At 46.1% G+C, this 21,816-nt stretch overlaps 1 long non-coding RNA gene across 1 annotated transcript; it reads right to left on the bottom strand.

The window, feature by feature from the left end:
• Positions 1-6,801: 6,801 nt before the first annotated feature.
• LOC129524923 (uncharacterized) lies at positions 6,802-21,248 on the bottom strand. Its single transcript, XR_008668893.1, has 3 exons — positions 21,161-21,248; positions 12,360-12,468; positions 6,802-6,940 (listed from the first exon to the last, which is right to left on the bottom strand). It is a non-coding gene; the product is annotated as an uncharacterized lncRNA (long non-coding RNA).
• Positions 21,249-21,816: the final 568 nt, after the last annotated feature.

Here is a 21,816-nt window from a genome sequence, read left to right as displayed (position 1 = left end):
GAGTTCGAGACCAGTCTGACCAACATGGAGAAACCCCGACTCTACTAAAAATACAAAAAAATTAGCTGGGCGTGGTGGCACACGCCTGTGATCCCAGCTACTCGGGAGGCTGAGACAGGAGAATCACTTGAACCCAGGAGGCAGAGGTTGCAGTGAGCCAAGATCACACCATTGCACTCCAGCCTGGGTGACAAGAGGGAAACTCTGTCTCAAAAAAACAAAAAGAAAAGAATTGAAAACAAGGACTGAAATACATACCTGTATGCCAATGTTCATAGCAGCACCATTCACAACAGCCAAGAGGTGGAAACAACTCTAGTGTTTATCAACAGATAAATGGATAAATGGTATATCCATATGATGGGAGCTTTTTCAGCCATAAAAAGGAATGACATTCTGACACATGCTGCAATATGGATGAACCTCAAAAACATTATGCCAAGAGAAATAAGCTCAACACAAAAGAACAAATATTGCATGATTCCACTTCTATTAAATACCCAGAATAGGCAAATTCATAAAGACAAAGTACTTTAGAGGACACCAGGGACTGAGGGGAGGGGAAATGGGGAGTCACTGCTTAATGGGTACAGAGTTTCTATTTGGAGCAACAAAAAGTTTTTGAAATAGATAGTGGTGATGGTTGCACAACATTATCAGTGGAATCGATGCCACTGAATTGTACACTTAGACATAGTGAAAATAGCCAGGTATGGTGACCTGTTATCCCGGCACTTTGGGGGGCTGAGGCAGGCAGATCGCGTGAGCCCAGGAGTTTGAGACCAGGCTGGGCAACATGGCGAAACCTCATCTCTACAAAAAAATACAAAAAAAAAAAAAAATAGCTGAGTGTGGTGGCACATGCCTGTAGTCCCAGCTACCCAGGAGGTAGAGGTGGTAGGATTACCTGAGCCCGGGAAGTTGAGGCTGCAGTGAACCGTGATCACGCCACGGCACTCCAGCCTGGGTGACAGTGTAAGACCCTGTCTCAGAAAAAAGACAGTCTCACAATTAAAATAAAATGTCTCACAATTAAAAATTAAAGTGCACACACACACACATACACATATAAAACTGCGTGTGTGTGCATGCTTTCTTGTTAATTGTGGCAAATCACTATATTATATATATTTTATCACAATTTTTTTTAAGTTGTAAAATAAGAAAAATGAAAAATTCCAAGATGGCAGCAGCATAGCATTAACCAAGTCCAGGGTCCTTCTGAGCATGAGCTCTGTGTGAAGCCAGCCCTGCTGAGAGGACGCAGAGCCCAAATCTAGGTGTCATTCCAGCTCCTGGAGACCGAGAGTGAAAGATAGTGCCTCACTGGGCACTACTTCTGGACTCCAGAATCTACTCAGTGATCAACGAGGATGATCAGGTGGCTCACGCCTGTAGTCCCAGCAGTTTGGGAGGCCAAGGCAGACGCATTGCTTGAGGTCAGGAGCTCGAGACCAGCCTGGTCAACATGGTGAAACCCTGTCTCTACTAAAAATTTAAAAATTAGCAAGACATGGTGGTGCACGCCTGTAATTCCAGCTACTCATGAGGCTGAGGCAGGAGAATCGCTTGAACCCAGAAGGCAGAAGTTGCAGTGAGCCGACACTGTGCCACTGCACTCCAGCCTGGGCGACAAGAGTGAGACTCCATCTCAAAACAAACAAACAAACAACAACAACAACAAAAAAAAAAACATATATTAGTACCAATGAGAGGTGGAGAAGGGAATGAAAAGGTAGGCAAGGCATAGCTTTGTCCCAAGAAACCTAATAAAAATCAGATTGCTTGCCACCTTGGCCACTTGCGTCTTTGATGATCAATCCTCGATCTGGGCTTTACTGAGCAAAAAGAGAGCCCTCGTGGCAAGCCAAACCAAACCAGTGACCTCAAGATGAGCTTCCAGAGCCTGGAGGTTACCTCTTGCTTGCAGCAAAAATATACACTTTCACTCACGACCTTCAGCTCTTTCACCTCTGGGTGATCACTCAACGGGAGGGTGGGGACTCTGCCTGCTGCCAGAGACCAGATCCCAAACCAAACATCCCCCATTAAAGTTATAAGAAACAGTTCTCTGGCTCCAACCCTGTCTACCATTTGAGTGCCTCAGCCACCAAAAGCTTCTCTCACCATTTCTGGGACATTTCATGGGTATTTGTGATTCTCTCAGCAACCCCATAGTATGCAATACTTCCTCCAATTCTAACACTGGTTTTCCACAAGGACAGGCGCTGCCTCAACCTCTGAAAGCCTGCAAGCCCCAGGAAGGTGCCTCACCCCAGTCCTGCCTCCTACGCACATGCCTGTGGCCAAGAAGGACGTCAATCCAGCCCCTGTGCTATGCTCTTCCTCCCTGAAGAGGAGAGAAGCCTGAATCACCCCCAGCACCCCAGCGCGGGGCCATGGTGTAGGTTCTTACGTACTCCTAAGATCCTGAGGAAGGTCTGGGAGGACGATGTGTGGCCTTGCTGGGCTAAAAGTTGCCTTTCAGCATTGGTGCCAGGCCTGGGATCTGCCCCAACAGCCCTCCAGGCAAATCCGGATGGGGCCTGAATCCTGGAGATTTCAGTTTGATCTGCAGTTCCTGACATACCAGAAGTGCAGGGCCCAGACTGCTGCAGCCAAAAAATCACAATACACCTTCAGTCCCAATCCCTTCTCCTCTAACGCACTAGGACTACCGATATCACAAGCACGAGCCTGGCTTGAGAGACGGGAGCATAAAACAGCACAATGTTCCAGTTACCGCCTTTTGGGGTTTTTGAGTCAAACCACTCTTCTTTTAATACGGTAGTGAACAGATCAGCTTTTTCAAATTTTTTTTTTAACCGATAGATATTAACCTTTGGAAAATGTGCTGAAATAGTGCCCCCTAACGGGGGTCCTTCACCACCACACTCTGCTTTCACGTTGCCACCCATCTGTTATAGGAAAAGGACCCTGATCCAGACCCCAAGAGGGGTTCTTGGATCTCACCTAAGAAAGAATTCAGGATGAGTCCATACAGTAAAGTGAAAGTTTATTAAGAAAGTAAAGAATCAGGCACAGTGGCTCACGCCTGTAATCCCAGCACTTTGGGAGGCCGAGGCAGGCGGATCATGAGGTCAGAAATTCGAGACGAGCCTGACCACAAGGTCTGGACTTCGAGAGCAGCCTGGTCAATATGGTAAAACCCCATCTCTACTAAAAATACAAATATTAGCCAGGCGTGGTGGCGCTTGCCTGTAGTCCCAGCTACTCGGGAGGCAACAGAATTGCTTGAACCTGGAGGCAGCGGTTGCAGTGAGCAGAGATCGTGCCACTGCACTCCAGCTCGGGCGACAGAGTGAGACTCCATCTAAAAAAAAAAAAAAAAGAAAGTAAAGGAATGAAGAATGGCTACTCCACAGACAGAGCAGCCCCCAGGGGCTGCTGGTTGCCCATTTTTATGGTTCTTTCTGGATGATATGCTAAACAAGGGTGGATTATTCATGCCTCCCCTTTTTAGACCATATAGGGTAACTTCCTGACGTTGCCCTGGCATCTGTAAACTGTCATAGCGCTGGTGGGAGTGTAGCAGTGAGGACCACCAGAGAACACTCTTGTCGCCATCTTGGTTTTGGTGGGTTTGGGCCGGCTTCTCTACTGCAACCTGCTTTATTAGCAAGGTCTTTATGACCTGTATCTTGTGCTGACCTCCTATCTCATCCTGTGACTTAGAATGCCGTAACCATCTGGGAACGCAGCCCAGTAGGTCTCAGCCTCATTTTACCCAGCCCCTATCCATTCCTGAGAGCTTGCTTTGCCAAAAATGTGCCTTTAACAATAAGAGCTAACATTTACTTAACACGTTCTTTGTCTGAGGCTTGGTCGCATGATCTCATTTCATTCTTACAACAACCCTGTAAGAGAAATATTATCTCTCCCTTGCAAAACAGAGAGCATGTTCAGGAAGGTTAAGTGAATTCCCCAACATCACAGGCTAGTTTGTGGGGCTAAGATTCTTCCTTATCCACATGCTGTCAGGATCCAGACGAGACGTTTATCCTCCTATACCCGGGCTTGAATTCCAAGGAACCACGGGGCAGGCTTCAAATGTACAAATGTAGGCACAGTGAGCTGATTTGTAATAATAACAGCCAATATCTGAGTACCTACCATGCGCCAGGCAATATACATAGAGTCTTTCATTTAACAACTCAAATGTATATATATATATATACTTTTTCTTTTTTTCAGATGGTGGAGTCTTGCTCTGTCACCCAAGCCGGAGTGCAGTGGCGTGATCTCAGCTCACTGCAACCTCTGCCTCCTGGGTTCAAGAGATTCTCCTGTCTCAACCTCCTGAGTAACTGGGATTACAGGTGCGCACCAATACACCCGGCTAATTTTTGTTTTTGTTTGAGACAGAGTTTCGCTCTTGTTGCCCAGGCTGGAGTGCGATGGTGTGATCTTGGCTCACCGCAACCTTTGCCTCCTGGGTTCAAGCGATTCTCCTGCCTCAGCGTCCCGATTAGCTGGAATCACAGGCATGTACCACCATGCCTGGAAATTTGTTTTGCATTTTTAGTAGAGACAGAGTTTCTCCATGTTGGTCAGGCTAGTCTCGAACTCCCGACCTCAGGTGATCCACCTGCCTCAGCCTCCCAAAGTGCTGGGATTACAGGCGTAAGCCAGCCACTGTGCCTGGCAACAAGATATATATTTATCCCCATTTTACAGATGAGGCTCCTGGAGCTCAGAGTTTGAGCAACATCCCTGACTATGAGGAGTCATTGACAACTTGGGCTCTGGAGCCCAACTGCTTAGTTCAAATCCACCTCCCCTACTTACTAGCTGTATGACCTCGAACAAGTTAGTTGACTTCTCTGTGCCTTCATTTCCCCATCTGTACAACAAATGACAGTACCTATCTCATAGGATTACTATGAGAATTCAATGAGTGCTCAGAACTGTCCTTGTTACCTAGTCAGAGCTCCATAAATAGGCAGGTTGTTGTTATCCTCCTCCAAAGTCCATACTTTTGCTCCATGAGATGGCTTTGTCCCCCAATCTCTACTGAGAGATTAAGAATATACTGCACATTAAAATAAACAGGTTTCTTTTTACTGCAGTAATGCTAAATGCTTAGATGAAGGAAGAGATCAACGGCAGTCCAAATTCACCTACATTACAATTCTCCCTGACGTTCTCAGGGCAGTGACGCTAAGCCAAGAGAATGAGCTCCATTTAGACCTCTCTTCCTTCCACCCGCATCTTCCTCCTTTCCCTTCTCACTAGGCTCTCAAGGGCAAGTTCATCTTTTTGGAATTGCAAGGGCAGTTGCTGCAAACGTCTGCACTCACTATGTCTTACTAGGTTAGTCCCTTGTCTGGTACTAGGAGAAAGGTCTGAAGATCTGGAGTTGATTTCTGGCCCAGCTATTTACTGTGTGACCAGCTATAAGTCCCCTAATCCCTGAGCTTCTATTTTGCCATCTGTGTAAAACAACCACCTCCCCAGACTTACATGAGAGTCAAATTAATGATGTGTGTTAATACGCAAGATGGGGGCCAGCAAGGTGGCTCACATCTGTAATCCCAGCACTTTGGGAGGCTGAGGCAGGAGGTTCACTTGAGCCTAGGAGTTTGGGACCAGCCTGGGAAACATAGCAAGATCCCGCATCCCCATCTCTACAAAAATAAAAAAATTAGCCAGATGTGGTGGTACACACCTGTAGCCCCAGCTACTTGAGAGGCTGAGGCTGGAGGATCTCTTGAGTCCAGGAGTTCCAGAGTGCAGTGGGCTAATTGCATCACTGCACTCTAGCCTGGGTGACAGAGTCTCACTCTGTCTCAGAAAAAAAAAAAAAAAAATTAACATGTAAGATGGTTTGTAAACCGTAAATTACAGTGCCTGGGAGAAATCAGGTCCCTTTGATTCACCTGGCAGGAAATCTTGCGTCTTGGCTTTCCCAGCCATCACTCTGAGTTGCAGTTGGCTTGCTGAGAACATTCTGTAAGCAGCTGCCTAGATTTCACCTTCCTTGGGGCAGGCTGGGGATGGGAGAGTGTCAGGGAGACTCCTGTGGTAAGCACCTCTCTGCTGAAAGAACTTTTAGCAGTAACAGAGTGTGAAGGAGGAGGCCTAGGTGAGGATGGAGAGGGTGGGGCAGGGAAGAACCCTACCAGTGAAATTGGTTTAGAACAGCCCAGTGCCCATGGGGGTAGATTGGGGAATACATGAGATGCCTTGCTAAGTCTGGAACAAGCTTCTCAGGAAGGGGAAACTGACCCTGCTCTAGGGAGATTGGAAAGCTCTTAGGGATAGGGTTAAGTGAAAGCATTTCTTTTTTGACACTGAATCTTCCAACTTAGGTGAAGGGTAAATGTCAAAGAAGAGATAAACGTCATGCATCACTCTGGAAATGCCCAATCCACCTACTCCAGAGTACTGATCAGGGACTTAAGAATGGAAAAATTTGTCATTTGATGACTTGTCACAAGAACTATGGACCCTGCCCGAGTTACTGTCAATGGTGAAATCGGTGAGGACACATCTGGGCTCCCTGTTAACACCAAATGTGTATGTAACAATGGACATGTGGACAGAAATAATTGGGTATGTGAGGGCACCTCACCCAGTAAAGGCTTGGCGGACAGTGATGAGAAGGCAGAGCTAAGCAAGCGGAGAGAAATGGCAGCCCAGGACAGCAAGAAGATGGAGGAGCCTGAGGAACAAGCTGTCCCTGAGAGAGAACCCACAGTGTGCCCCTCACCATGCCTTCCACAAACCCACGATTATGCTCCTTCCAAATTTAATTGCCTCCTTTCAAAAACTCACCATACCCAGAGTCCATAAAACCTCTTGCCAGCCAGGCGCGGTGGCTCACGCCTGTAATCCCAGCACTTTGGGAGGCCGAGGCGGGCGGATCACAAGGTCGGGAGATCGAGACCATCCTGGTTAACACGGTGAAACCCCGTCTCTACAAAAAACACAAAAAATTAGCCGGGCGCAGTGGCGGGCACCTGTAATCCCAGCTACTCGGGAGGCTGAGGCAGGAGAATGGCGTGAACCCGGGAGGCGGAGCTTGCAGTGAGCCGAGATCGCGCCACTGCACTCTGGCTTGGGCGAAAAGTAAGACTCTGTCTCAAAAAAAAAAAAAAAACAAAAAACCCTCTGGCCAATCCTGCTGTCAGATGTGACTACTGCCGCACGAAGAACAGAAAAGCTACAGAACTGTCCTTGTTCCTTTTTTTTTTAGAGACAGGATCTCACTCTGTCACCCAGGCTGGAATGCAGTGGTGTGATTGTAGTGAAGCGGTGTCGTTGTCTGGGGCAAATACCCAAGTTTCGTTGTTTCACACTACGGGAATTGAGAACGTGGACACACAAGAAGTGGGTTTAGGAGCAGAGGTTTAATAGGCAAAAGAAAGAGAAAGGATAATAGCTCTCTCTCCTGTGAAGGCCAAAGATTGGTTGGATCAGGTGTGGCGTTTACATAGTGCACAAAGAAGCTGGCTACCCCACCCTAATCTTTTTATTATGCAAATGGATTTTCTACTTGGCCGGTGCCACGTTGTCTGCTCCTTACTGTACACGTGGTTGGCAAGGAAAGGGAAGGTGGAGCCTCCATGTTGAACATGCCTAGCCCCAGGTAGCCTTTCCCTATTGGCACAGCTGCTGGCATTCACCCGTGCAAGCTTCCAGCTTGCTTATCTATGTCTGCAGCTCGATATTACAGGCTGATCTTTGCTAGAAAAGAAATAATTTGGGGGCTGCTTTTCAGTAAAAGGAAATCTTTTAAAACCTTACCAAAGATTTCCTTACCCTCACTAGCTACCTACATAATTTCTTTTTAACTCCTATATCAATAGCTTAATGCAGCCTTGAGCTCCTGGGCTCAAGCAACCCACCTACCTCAGCTTCCCAAGTAGTTGGGACTACAGGCATGCACCGCCATGCCCGGCTAAATTTTTTTTTTCTTTAGAAATAGAGCCTAGCTATGTTGCCCAGGCTGGTCTTCCTGCAGCTTTGACCTCCTGGCCTCAAGCAATCCTCCCAAAGTTGGGGGATTATTGGCATGAGTCACCACACTCTACTCACAGCTGTTCATAAAACTTCAGATGATAAGCAGTTTTAATGCCCAGAATTTAACTACATGGAGTATGTTCCCAGCTTCCTGTAGTTTCTAATCTCTGGGTGACACACCTCTCCCATTTTTGCTCTCCCAGTCCTTCCACCAGCTTTATAACTTAATTTCCTGCATTCAAGCTGTCTCTGTTTGAAATATCTAAGGTGATTTCTGCTTTTTTCTACCGAACACTTACTGATAAACCCTTTTTCCATTTCTTTTCCTTTGTAGGTTTGTGTAAATACCCAAGGTTTTATTATTCAGGTGCCTGTCCTTTCTCCTTTTTGCTGAGTTCTTCAATGTGACCTTGCTGATTTTAATTTTTTTTTTTTTTTTTTTTGAGACAGAATCTCAGTCTGTCACCTAGGCTGGCATGCAGTGGCATGATGTCGGTTCACTGCAACCTCTGCCTCTCGGGTTCAAGGGATTCTCGTGTCTCAGCCTCCCAAGTAACTGGGACTACATGCACTAGCCACCACACCCACCTATATTTTTGAATTTTTAGTAGAGACGGGGTTTTGCCATGTTGACCAGGCTGGTCTCAAACTCCTGACCTCAGGTGATCCTCCTGTCTTGGCCTCCCAAAGTGCTGGCATTACAGGCATGGGCCACTGCACCCGGCACTTTCTGGTTTTAATTTGTTGGTTATCATCATTTCTTCCCACCACCCACTCAACATTGACAGGTGAGAGTCGACGCTTGCCTTTCATTGCGCTCCTCTGCTCTTAGATCCCTGTTACATTAAACTGCAAAGCAGCTAAAGCACTGGACAACCCAATCCCTTCTCTGGGACACTGCCACCTGGGAGCATCACTGAACGTTTTCTTCCACTGAGTCATTAGAAACAGGATCTGCAGGCCAAGTGCGGTGGCTTATGCCTGTAATCCCAGCACTTTGGGAGGCTGAAGCCAGCATATCACTTGAGGTCAGGAGTTCAAGACCAGCCTGGCCAACATGGCAAAACCCCATCTCTACAAAAATACAAAAAAATTAGCTGAGCGTGGTGGCGCACGCCTGTAATCCCAGCTCCTCGGGAGGCTGAGACAGGAGAATCACTTGAACCCAGGAGGCGGAGGTTGCAGTGAGCCGAGATTGTGCCATTGCACTCCAGCCTGGGCAACAGAGTGAGACTTCATTTAAAAAAAAAAAAAACAAACAAGATCTGTCACAGGGGGGCTCTGACCCTGTTGAAGGGAACTATGCATAACTAATGAACAGGAAAGTTAGTAGCAAAATGGCCTGATCCTTCTCAACAAGCTTCTAATTTCCAAATTCCCCAGTCTAGATTTCCTTATATATCTTCTTTCCTTCCTAAATGATTACTCTAAACCGTCAAACCCAGACATTTTTGAGTGTATATTTGCTCTTCCTTTCCTCCCCATCATATGGAACTTTTCTCTGCTGAGGATTAACCCAGCTTCTCGGTCACACTGACACACTTGTTTTTTTTTTTTTTTTTTTTTTTTTTTTTAGATAGGGTCTCACTCTGTCACCCAGGCTGGAGTGCAGTGGCGTGATCTCCGCTCACGGCAACCTCCACCTCCCGGGTTCAAGCGATTCTCCTGCCTCAGCCTCCTGAGTAGCTGGGATTACAGGTGTATACCACCACACCTGGCTAATTTTTGTATTTTTCGTAGACAGGGTTTCACCACGTTGCCCAGGCTGGTTTCAAACTCTTGGACTCAAGTGATCCGCCCGCCTCGGCCTCTCAAAGTGCTAGGATTACAGGCCTGAGCCACTGCGCCCGACCCACTGTACACATTTGAAATAAGAGCTGGCTTGGTCTCTAGTTGTGGATGCTGAGACGTCAGAGGTACCCAACAATCCGGCAGATTTAAGACTAGACTTTATCTTGTAGCATTGCAAATACCACATGGGATAGACACCAGATCTCTGCTTCAAAGCTGAGGTAAATAGTAAACTTCAGAAGAGTTTACTACCTGTCCAAAGTCACATAGAGGGTAGGAGGCAGAGCCAGGTCCTGAACCCAGGTCTTTCCATTGCCACAGCTCCTGCCAAACACTGCAGTCAACCGAGGAAAACATAAATGAAAGCAGTGGATCTTAAATTCCAGCAAAACGCTATCGCTCCCCTGTCAACCTGCCGGACTTCTTGGACAAACATTTCATTTGGGCATTTTTCAGCAACTAGAATGTTTATCAGGAGAACTTCCAGTTCAGAAGGGCCTTCCAGAGTTAATGTCTCCTGAACCATTCATGCATGTGGAATACAATTACACCAACAAGGAGGGTGGTGTGGCAGGCAACACAGGGCATAGAAGCCAGGAGACGGAGAGTAGGGAGGTCATTAGTTTCATCTTTATACACCTATGTTACATCTGCTACAACAAGCTGGATTCTTTTATAACTTGGAAAGCATCTAACAACAAAATTAGGAGCTTGTGGCAAAGATAATATTGTACCTTCACCAAATCCCATTTTATTGTTTTCTTCCTATGTACACAAGACTATAATTCCCAGCCTTTTTTTTTTCTCTTGTTTTTTTTTTTTTTTTGAGACAGTCTTGCTCTGTCACCCAGGCAGGAGTGCAGTGGCACAATCTCAGCTCACTGCAAGCTCCGCCTCCTGGGTTCATGCCATTCTCCTGCTTCAGCCTCCCCAGTAGCTGGGACTACAGGCATCCGCCACCACGCCTGGCTAATTTTTTTTGTATTTTTAGTAGAGATGGGGTTTCACCGTGTTAGCCAGGATGGTCTCGATCCCCTGACCTCATGATCCGCCCGCCTCAGCCTCCCAAAGTGCTGGGATTATAGGCACGAGCCACCACACCCAGCTGGCTTCCCAGCCTTTTTCGCCCTGAGATTGGGCCACTATAACTGGATTCTGACCAAAGGACAGGGGCAGAAGGGATGTATGCCACTTCCAAGCCTGCCCGTAAAATCTCCCATGTCATCATCCACCCTCTCTCTTCCTGTTCTGTGGCAAATTGTTTTTTGAGAGAGGGTCTCATTCTGTCACCCAGGCTGGAGTGCAGTGTTGTGATCACAGCTCAATGTAGCCTTGATTTCCTGGGCTCCAGGGATCCTCCCACCTCAGACTTCTAAGTAGCTGGGACCACAAGTGTGCACCACTATGCCTGGCTAATTTTATTTGTAGAGATGGGGTCTCACTAGGTTGCCCAGGCTGGTCTCAAACTGCTGGACTCAAGCAATCTTCCCACTTTGGCTTCTCAAAGTGCTGGGAGTACAAGCATCATGAGCCACCACACTTGGTCTGTGGCAAATTCTTGAGGGCACATGATGGAGATGACACCATCACAAGATGGATGGAGCCTAGATTCCTGAACCAATTACTGGAGGAAGGCCACCAAGGAAAGCCACTTGACCTACATCAAACAATAACCTGTTGTATTGATATAAGAGTTAAAAAGAAATTATTTAGGCAGTAGTGAGGATAAGGAAGTCCTCGGTAAGGTTTCCCTTTTAATGAAAAACAGCCCCCAAATCATTTCTTTTCTAACAAAAAGCAGCCTGTAAATTCGAGCTGCAGATATAGATAAGCAAGCTGGAAGCTTGCACAGGTGAATTCCGGCAGCTGTGCCAATAGGAAAAGGCTACCTGGGGCCAGGAATGTTCAACATGGAGGCTCCCTTTTCCCTTTTCTTTATCAACCATGTGTACAGTAAGGAGCAGACAACATGGTGCCGGCCAGGGAGAAAACCCATTTGCATAATAAAAGATCAGGGTGGAGTGGCCACTTTCTTCCTGTGCTATGTAAACGTCACACCTGGTCCAACCAATCTTTGGGCCCTATGTAAATCAGACACCGCCTCTTCAAGCCAGTCTATAAAACCCTGTGCACTTCCCCACGGGACCGGAAGACCCAGTCGGGAGCCCCTCTCTCTCTGCAGGAGAGAGAGCTTTTCTCTTTCTCTCTATTAAATCTCTCTCACTATTAAGCCTCCACTTTTAAACTCACTTCTTGTGTGCCCACATCCTCATCCCCTAGCATGAGATGGCGAACCTCCAGTATTCACCCCCGACAACGAGGCTGCTTCAGCATGAAGCCATTGAAAACAAAGGTTTTCTTTGTTACCGCAGCCCAATCTTACCTATCCTGACAAATTTGGATTTCATATATGCCAGGGGATTCCAACGTCCCACAGAAGTCCTGAGAGGGCCTCTTGGTTGCCTCACTCATGGAAACAGCCTTTTGGTGTTTTTACAACCTGGATTTATTTCAGAATCTAAGTTCATATAAGGATATATTTCTACGTACAGTTCCGTTTCCTTCTTCTCCCTCTCAATTACCTTCTCATTCTCACTTTGTTGTGGTGTGCTTGTTCCAAAGTGAAATAAATCAACGACTTCATCACAAAGCACATAGCGCACGTACTTTACATTCTCACTGAAACAAGACCTGAAAAAGGAGGAAATTTTTTTATTACAATTTTATTCCCCCTCAGGGACCATTCTGAATTTTACAGTCCTAATATTTACTTCTTGTTATGGTAAAACCTTGAGTAAACCATCAGGGACTGAGTTGTTCTAGACAAGTGTTTTGCATAACTAGAGTTTATGCATTTAGGCATTAATATGCTGTTGACTCTCACATGTTTGGAAAGAAATATTAAATATGAAATAGGAAGCACAGTGAATGAACTGGGGTGACATATTTTGCCCTTTCATGGCAATTCAGGATTCACCTGAGTTCCTTAAATGTGCTATGCTCCCTGCAGAGGCTCACGCCATCATCTCTGCCTGGAGCAGTTTTTTCCTTCCTTTGTCTCATTAAATTACTCCTATCCTTTGGTTGTCAGCTCACAGAGCAGTTCCCTCAGGCACAACTGTATACATTTACTAAAACTCATCTAACTGTTCACCTAAAACAGGTGAATTTTGTGGAATGTAAATTATACCTCAATAACACTGTTAAAAACAAAACACACTGTCCAGGAGGTGGTGCATGAACATAACCCCCATTCTTCTTTAAAAAAAAAAAATTAAAAAAAAATTTTTTTTGAGACAGGGTCTCCCTCTGTCATCCAGGCTAGAGGGCGCAGTGGCGCAATCTCTGCTCACTGCAGCCTCAACATTCAGGGCTCAAACGATCCTCCTGCCTCCGCCTCCCAAGTAGATGGGACCACAGGCATGTGTCAACATGCTGAGGTAATTTTTTTTTTTTTTTTTAGAGATGGGGTCTCGCTATATTACCCAGGCTGGTCTTGAACTCCTGGCCTCAAGCAGTCCTGCTACCTCGGCCTTCCAAAGGGTAAGGATTACAGGCTTGAGCCACCACTATGGACATTACCTCGGTAAGCTTCCTCCCAAAACCCATAACCCCAATTTAACCATGAGAAGAACACCAGACAAATTCTAATAGAGGGCATCCTACAAAATCTACTAGATGAATACTCTTCACAATTGTTAAGGTCATCAAAAGCAAGGAAAGGCTGAGAAACTGTCACAGCTAAGGGTAGCGTAAAGAGACGTGTGACTAAATGTAATATGGTTACACGGATGGGATCCTAAGACAGAAAAATGACATCAGATAGAAACTACAGAAATCTAATACCTGGCTGGGCACCATGGCTCATGCCTGTAATCCCAGCACTTTGGAAGGCTGAGGCAGGTGGATCACTTGAGGCCAGGAGTTCGAGACCAGACTGGACAACATGGTGAAACCCTGTTGCCACTAAAAAGACAAAAATTATCCAGGCTTGGTGGCAGGTGCCTGTAATCCCAGCTACTCAGGAGACTGAGGCAGAAAAATCACTTGAACCCAGAAGGTGGAGTTTGCAGTGAGCCAAGATCATGCCACTGCACTCCAGCCTGGGCAACAGGGAGATTCTTCATCTCCAGAAAAAAAAAAAAAAAAGAAAAAGAAAAATCTGAGTATCTTGTGGACTTTAGTTAATAATAAGGTATCAACACTGGTTCAATATTGTAACAAACGTACCATACTGATGTAAGATGTTAGAAACAGAGGAAACAGTGCAAGATATATGGGAACTACTCTTTATATAAACTTCATGATTTCTCTGTAAATCAAATCTATAATGATTCCTAAAACTAAAGTTCATGGGCTGGGCGCGGTGGCTCACGCCTGTAATGCCAGCACTTTGGGAGGCCGAGACGGGCGGATCACAAGGTCAGGAGATCAAGACCATCCTGGCTAACACGGTGAAACTCCGTCTGTACTAAAAATACAAAAAACTTAGCCGAGCGTGGTGGCGGGCGCCTGTAGTCCCAGCTACTCTGGAGGCTGAGGCAGGAGAATGGCGTGAACCCAGGAGAAGGAGCTTGCAGTAAGCCGAGATCGCGCCACTGCACTCCAGCCTGGGCTACAGAGCGAGACTCTGTCTCAAAAAAATAAATAAATAAAATAAATAAATAAATAAATAAATAAATAAATAAATAAAGTTCATTTGGCCAGGCGCGGTGGCTTATGCCTGCAATTCTAGCACTTTAGGAGACTGAGGCAGGTGGATCAGTTGAGTCCAGAAGTTCAAGACTGGCCTGGCCAACATGGTGAAACCCCAACTCTACTAAAAATACAAAAAATTACCCAGGCATGATGGTGCACACTTGTAGTCCCAGCTACTCGGGAGGCTGAGGCACGAGAATCGATTGAACCTGGGAAGTGGAGGTTGCAGTGAGCTGAGATTGCACTACTGCACTCCAGCCTGGGCAACAGAGACTCTGGCTCAGAAAATAAATAAATAAATTTTATTTAATTTACATTTTTTAGGAATTCCCCAGTTCCCAAGCCAGATCTAATCACCTGCTATGTGTTCATATAGCAATCTGGACTACTGGCTGAATGAATTAATTTATCACCATATATAATTATATGTTTGTGCATTTTGCTCACTGCTGTATCTTAGTGCAAGGTCAGGGCCTGGCTCTTGACAAGTGCTTAGTAATAGACATAGAGTAAGTGCAGCCTCACAGAATAAAAGTTTCATGACAACAGGATTTCATCTGTTCTGTTCTCTGTTGTATCCCCATCACCTAGATGATGTCTGGCACACGGTACACATTCAATCAAGATAAATTCCTCCCCAAGTGGAGTCAAGGAATATTTTCCCTGGTGATCCAGGGCTCTCCCTGGATCCACCCTGGGATCCACCCTGGATCCCTTTGGGGTGGCCTGTCCACTGTAGGTTGGGGCCACGGGCTTGTGGGAAGGGGGGATTGACTTCCCTGGTCCTGGCTGAGGCTCCACATCTTCCTTCTGCACTGGGCTCTGCAGAAGGTTTTCAGCTGGGGCAACTCTGCTCAGTTAGTGCCATTTACCAAAATGAGGGAAAGTGAGAGAGGGGCAAGGAGGAGGAGCAGTTCAAAGAAGATCCATGAGACATCTAACTGACAAGATCAAGTAGGAAATTGCATACAACTCAGGGGCAGCATAAAGCTGTAGCTATAAAGCTGGAATTCATCAGCCTTATAGATGGTGTCTGAAACCATGAGAATGATAGTGCAGCCGCTGTGGGAAACAGCATGGCAGTTCCTCAAAAGATTAAACATGGAATGACCATAGGATCTAGCAATTCCGCTTCTAGGTATATACCCAAAAGAATTGAAAACAGGGTCTCAAAGAGACATTTAAGTACAAATGTTTATAGCAGCATTATTCATAATACCAAAAGGTAGAAGCAACCAAAGTGTTTATCAACGGATTTTTAAAATGTGGTCTATCCATACAATGGAATATTATTTGCCCTTAAAAAGGAAGGACATTCTAACCCATGCTACATGGATGGACCTTGAGGACATTATGCTAAAGGAAGTAAGCCAATCACAGAACAAATACTGTATGATCCTATTTATATGAGATCCCTACAGTAGTCAAATTCATAGAAACAGAAAGTAGAATGATGGTTGCCAGAGGCTAAGGGAGGAGGGAATGGGGAGTTGTTGTTTCACAGAGACAGAGTTTCTGTTTGGGAAGATGAAAAGGCTCTGGAGATAGATGGTCGTGATGGTTGCACAACAATGTAAACATACTTAATGCCACAGACTGTACTATCAAAAACAGTTAAAATGGCCAAGCACAGTGGCTCATGCCTGTAATCCTAACACTTTGGGAGGCTGAGGCAGTGGACTGCCTGAGCTCAGGAGTTCAAGACCAGCCTGGGCAACATGGTGAAACCCCATCTCTACTAAAAATACAAAAAAATTAGCCAGGCGTGGTGGCGGGCACCTGTAGTCCCAGCTACTTGGGAGGCTGAGGCAGGAGAATTGTGATTGAACCCAGGAGGCAGAGGTTGTAGTGAGTCGAGGTTGCGTCACTGCACTCCAGCCTGGGCAACAGCTTTAGACTCTGTCTCCAAAAAAAATTAATAATAATAATAATTAATGAATATAAAAATAAAAACGGTTAAAATGGTAAATGTTATGTATATATGGTTTTTTTTTTCTGAGACGGAGTTTTGCTCTTGTTGCCCAGGCTGGAGTGCAATGGTGCAATCTCGGCTCACCACAACCGCCGCCTCCTGGGTTCAAGCGATTCTCCTGCCTCAGCCTCCCGAGTAGCTGGGATTACAGGCATGCACCACCACGCCCGGCTAATTTTGTATTTTAAGTAGAGATGAAGTATCTCCATGTTGGTCAGGTTAGTCTTGAACTCCCAACCTCAGGTGATCCGCCTACCTTGGCCTCCCGAAGTGCTAAGATTACAGTCGTGAGCAACCGCAATGGCCTTGTTATGCATATTTTACCACAATAAAAGAACTCATTATTATGTACTGAATGCTTCCTGTATGCCCAGCATGTTTTAAGTGCTGCCTGTGTTTCAAACTCATTGAATCCTCCTGTTTCCAAGGTAGGTACAGTATCACCCCCATTTTATAGGCAAGGAAAGCAGTGATCAGAGAAGTTAAGTAAAGGGCCTAAGCTCACACGGCTTCTAACTAGCCAGGCTAGGAATTGGATTTAGACAGTTGGGTTCCAGTGCCCAAGCTTTTTACTTAACAAATTGTATGAGCTGTGAGAGATTATCTCACTACTACAAGAATTTATGTTTTACATCAAAAAGTAAATTTTTAAACAGGGTGTGGTGGCTCACGCTGTAATCCCAGCACTTTGGGAGGCCAAGGCAGAAGGACCACTTGAGACCAGGAGTTCAAGACCAGCCTGGGCAACATAACAAGACATTGTCTCAAAAAAATAATAATTAGCCAGGCATGGTGGTGGTGCACACCTGTAGTTCCTGCTACTTGGGAAGCTGAGGCAGGAGGATTGCTTGGGGCAACAGTGAGCTATAACAGCATCACTGCCTTCCAGCCTGGACAGAGTGAGACCCTGTCTCAAGAAAAAAAAAAAAAAAAAACGAAAACGGACCAGCCACGATGGCTCACGCCTGTAATCCCAGCACTTTGGGAGGCCAAGGCACTTGATCATTTGAGGTCAGGAGTTTGAGACTAGCCTGGCCGACATGGTGAAACTCTGTCTCTATCAAACATATAAAAATTAGTAAGGAGTGGTGGTGCGTGCCTGTAATCCCAGCTACTTGGGATGCTGAGGCAGGAGAATCACTTGAACTCAGGAGATAGAGGTTGCAGTGAGCTGAGATCGTGCCACTGCACTCCAGCCTGGGTGACAGGGCGAAACCCTGTCTCAAAAAAAAGAAAAAAAGAAGAATTTTTTATGAGAATTTAAATGAAAGACTGAATTTACAACGCTTCTTACCACATTCAGACAGCGCCTCCCTGCACAGGGCCTGGGGCTGCAGAAGGGATGAGGAGTTCAAGTGGGAAGGACAGTTAGACCATTTTATAATCTCTGCAAAATTGCTCTATGGCCAGGGATGACCCCCTGGAAGTACCCATCGGATGCTTCCTGTTGTGTGTGTGAGGCCGGGGGGCCCACAGCACCTGTCCCTCCTTTGCCTTCAGAAGAATTCAGCCCCAACTCAGACCCTCTCAGCCAAGAGGCCAGAGCCCCAGTTCCAAGGCAGGTGGACCCAGGAAGGAGATCTGCAGCTCCTTGGCAGCCGAGGGAGAAGCTTGCTCTGCTATTTGGGGCTGCTCTGTTGTGTTATCAATTAAACCTCTCAGACAAAAGCAATGCCAAGTCGTGGCTACTCCAGACCTGCAGCTCAGAAACACACAGGGTCCTTACATGGCCTTCCCTCTGGGTGTGTCTGTGTTCTAACTGCCTCTTCGTATAAGGACACCAGGCATTTTGGACTAGGGCCCACCCTAAGGGCCTCATTTTTGTTGTTGCTGTTGTTTTAAACTTTTATTTTGGGTTCAAGTGTACATGTGCAGGTTTGCTATATAGGTAAACTCATGTCATAGGGCTTGGTTTTACAGATCACTTTGTCACCCAGGTACTAAGCCTAGTACCCAACAGTTATTTTTTCTGCTCCTCACCCTCCTCCACCCTCTAACCTCAAGTGGGCCCCAGTGTGTGTTGTTCCCCTCTGTGTCCATGTGTTCTCATCATTTGGCTCCCACTTATAAGTGACAACATGGGCTATTTGGTTTTCTGTTCCTGCATTAGTTTGCTAAGGAAAAGGTAAGGGGCTTATTTTAACTTAATCACCAGTTTAAAGACCTTATCTCCAAATGTGTTACATTCTGAGATATTGAGGGTTAAGGCTTCAACATATGAATTTTGAAAGAGACATAATTCGTCCTGTAACAGCATATAAATAACTAAGGAGGCCCCACCCAATAAAGCACTAGCATAATTCCAGTCAAAACGATTTGTTTAACTTATTGGAAAATAGATAAATTTTTACCAAGGGAGGCAAAGAAACTGCATTGTTCCGTCATCTTCATTTCTGCTCTCAACTGCTTTCAAACAACATTTCAAAAACAACATCTATGGTAGTTTAAATCTCAGCACTTGTTAGCTATGGTTTTTCTCCCCAGTGTTTTTTGTTTTGTTTTGCTTTTGAGATGGAGTCTCGCCTTGCCGCCCAGGTTAAGTGCAATGGTGAGATCCCGGCTCACTGCAACCTCCGCCTCCCAGGTTCAAGCGATTCTCCTGCCTCAGCCTCCCAAGTAGCTGGGATTACAGGCGCGTACCACCATGCCCAGCTAATTTTTTGTATCTTTAGTACAGATGGGGTTTCACCATGTTGGCCAGGCTGGTCTCAAATTCCTGACCTCATGAACCGCCCGCCTCGGCTCCCAGAATGCTGGGATTACAGGTGTGAGCACCGTGCCCCATCTCCCCAATTTTTTAAAACTTCAGTCGCATAATCTATCCCCAAAGGAAGGTAAAGATCAAAAAACAACCCAAAGCGTTACTGTCATCTGTAGCCAACATAACATAACCAGCACAAGAATCCAGCCTCTGTGATCTTTGTTGAAATAACATCACTGATAATTTCATCATTGATAATTTCACCAAGAAATAACACATGAGAACATCTGGGGTATTCCCTTGATTTCTTTTCTGTCCATCGGTATTTTACTTTGTTGACAACCTTCTTTATACTGAAATCAGAATCTTGCTTTTTTCTCTCATGCTCATTTCCCAACAACATGAACCATGATTCACTTACATGTCGAATGTCTGCATGATAATATTGCCCGGTGTTTCATCTTATTTACCTAACCATTGTCCAATTGCTGGACATTGGGTTAACATTTACAAATAATGCTGACAGACGTTATTGTCATATATCCTTTCTGGTTATTTCTCTTTTCTTGAGACAAGGTCTTGTTCTGTCAACCAGGCTGGAGTACAGTGGCATTATCAAGGCTCACTGCAGCCTCAACTTCCCAGGCTCAATTGATCTTCCCACCTCAGCCTCCTGAGTAGCTGGGACTCCAGGCACGCATCACCACGCCCAGCTAATTTTTGTATTTTCTGTAGACACAGGGTTTCACCATGTTGCCCAGGCGATCTCAAACTGTGGGCTCAAGCGATCCACCCACCTCAGCCTCCCAAAGTACGGGGACTACAAACGTGGCCACCACGCCCAGCCTTGCTGGCTATTTCTTTAGGCTAATCGGGTTTCTATAAGTGAAGTTACTACGTCAAATATTCACACATTTGTTTGAAAGCCTTTTGGAATACAGGAAAACATCTGTCTTTTCAGGTTCTTTGACTTTGCCAGTCAGAGAATAATCTGTCAGCCACCCCTGCCATGCTAACCCAACATTTGGTCCTATGTTCCTACACAGGATGTCCTCACCCTCTGCCCACCTTCCCACTCAAAGCACAACCATGAGTTCCAATCATTACAGGGTGCTGTGACAGGTGCTGGGAATAGAAAGGTCATACAACTGCCAATAGGGGATGAAAGGTAAGGAGGGTCATAGAAGAGCTTGCATATGTGATGCACTTCTCTGAAGAGCTCAAAGGTTTTCAGAGACACGGCCTTTTTCATCTTCATAGGTGTATTGTTTTTCCTTCTGAGTCAGACCCAAACATAAACCTTATGCATTGGCTTCTGTTTACACGTTCACTCCTGTTTTCTTGACACTCCCTAAAGTGGCTTTTATAGATCGGACTTCGGGTTCGTATACATGACAAAAAAGCCCCAAACTGATCTGTTCATCTCTCACCCCTAAGACCCATACGAGTGACAAGCATGGTTACTCATGCCTGTAATCCCAGCACTTCGGGAGGCCAAAACCGGAGGATCACCTGCATCGCCTGAGCCCGGGAGCTTGAGACCAGCCGGGGCAACATAGTGGGACTTTGTATTAGTCCGTTCTCACGTTACTTTAAAGAACTACGTGAGACTGACCGGGCGCAGTGGCTCACGCCTGTAATCCAGCACTTTGGGAGGCCAAGGCGGGTGGAACACGAAGTCAGGAGATCGAGACCATCCTGGCTAATACAGTGAAACCCCGTCTCTACTAAAAATATAAAAAATTAGCCGGGCGTGGTGGTGGACGCCTGTATCCAGCTACTCGGGAGGCTGAGGCAGGAGAACGGCGTGAACCCTGGAGATGGAGCTTGCAGTGAGCCGAGATCACGCCACTGCACTCCAGCCTAGGGGAGAGAGCGAGACTCCGCCTCAAAAAAAAAAAAAAAAAAAAAAACTACCTGAGACTGGATAACTTATAAAGGAAAGAGTTTTAATTGACTAACAGTTCCACAGTTTAACAGGAAGCACGACCGGGAGGCGTCAGGAAACTTACAATTACAGCAGAAGGCGAAAGAGAAGCAAGCACGTCTTAACATGGCAAAGCAGGAGCCAGCGAAGGGGGAAGTGCCACGCTTTTAAACAACCAGATCTCATGAGAACTCACTTACTATCACGAGAACAGCAAGGGGGAAATCCGCCCCGGTGATCCAATCAGCCCCTACCCAGTGCCTCCTTCGACATGTGGGAATTACAGTTCAAGATGAAATTTCGGTGGGGACACAGACCAAACCATATCAGACCCCACCTCTACAAAAAATTGAAATTCAAAAATTAGTCAGGTGTGGTGTTATGTGCCTATAGCTCCTCAGGAGGCTGAGGTGGGAGGATCCCTTGAGCCCAGGAGTTGAAGGCAGCAGAGAACTAGGATTGTGCCACTGCACTCCAGCCTGGGCGACAGAGAGAGATCCTGTCTCTAAAAAAAAAGAAAGAAAAAGAGACGTTATTCCAGCAAGCAGTTTTCAAACTGGGGAGAGGACGCCTTCTGTAGGAAACAAAAGTCCACTCCACCAGAACCAAGAGGGGACTGTCTTGCTGGGGAAAGTTCCAGCCCGGGATCCCCCTCCAGTCTGCTATGCAAATGAGGCATGTAAGCTCGCTCAATCCTGATTGGTTGATGTTAAAACTGACCACAGATCCCAGTTCATGGAT

The sequence above is a fragment of the Gorilla gorilla genome, chromosome 8, assembly GCF_029281585.2.
Source record: "Gorilla gorilla gorilla isolate KB3781 chromosome 8, NHGRI_mGorGor1-v2.1_pri, whole genome shotgun sequence".
Lineage (NCBI taxonomy): Eukaryota > Metazoa > Chordata > Mammalia > Primates > Hominidae > Gorilla > Gorilla gorilla.
The sequence above is the reverse complement of the archived record's forward strand: the minus strand, read 5'-3'. Positions and strand labels throughout refer to the sequence as shown.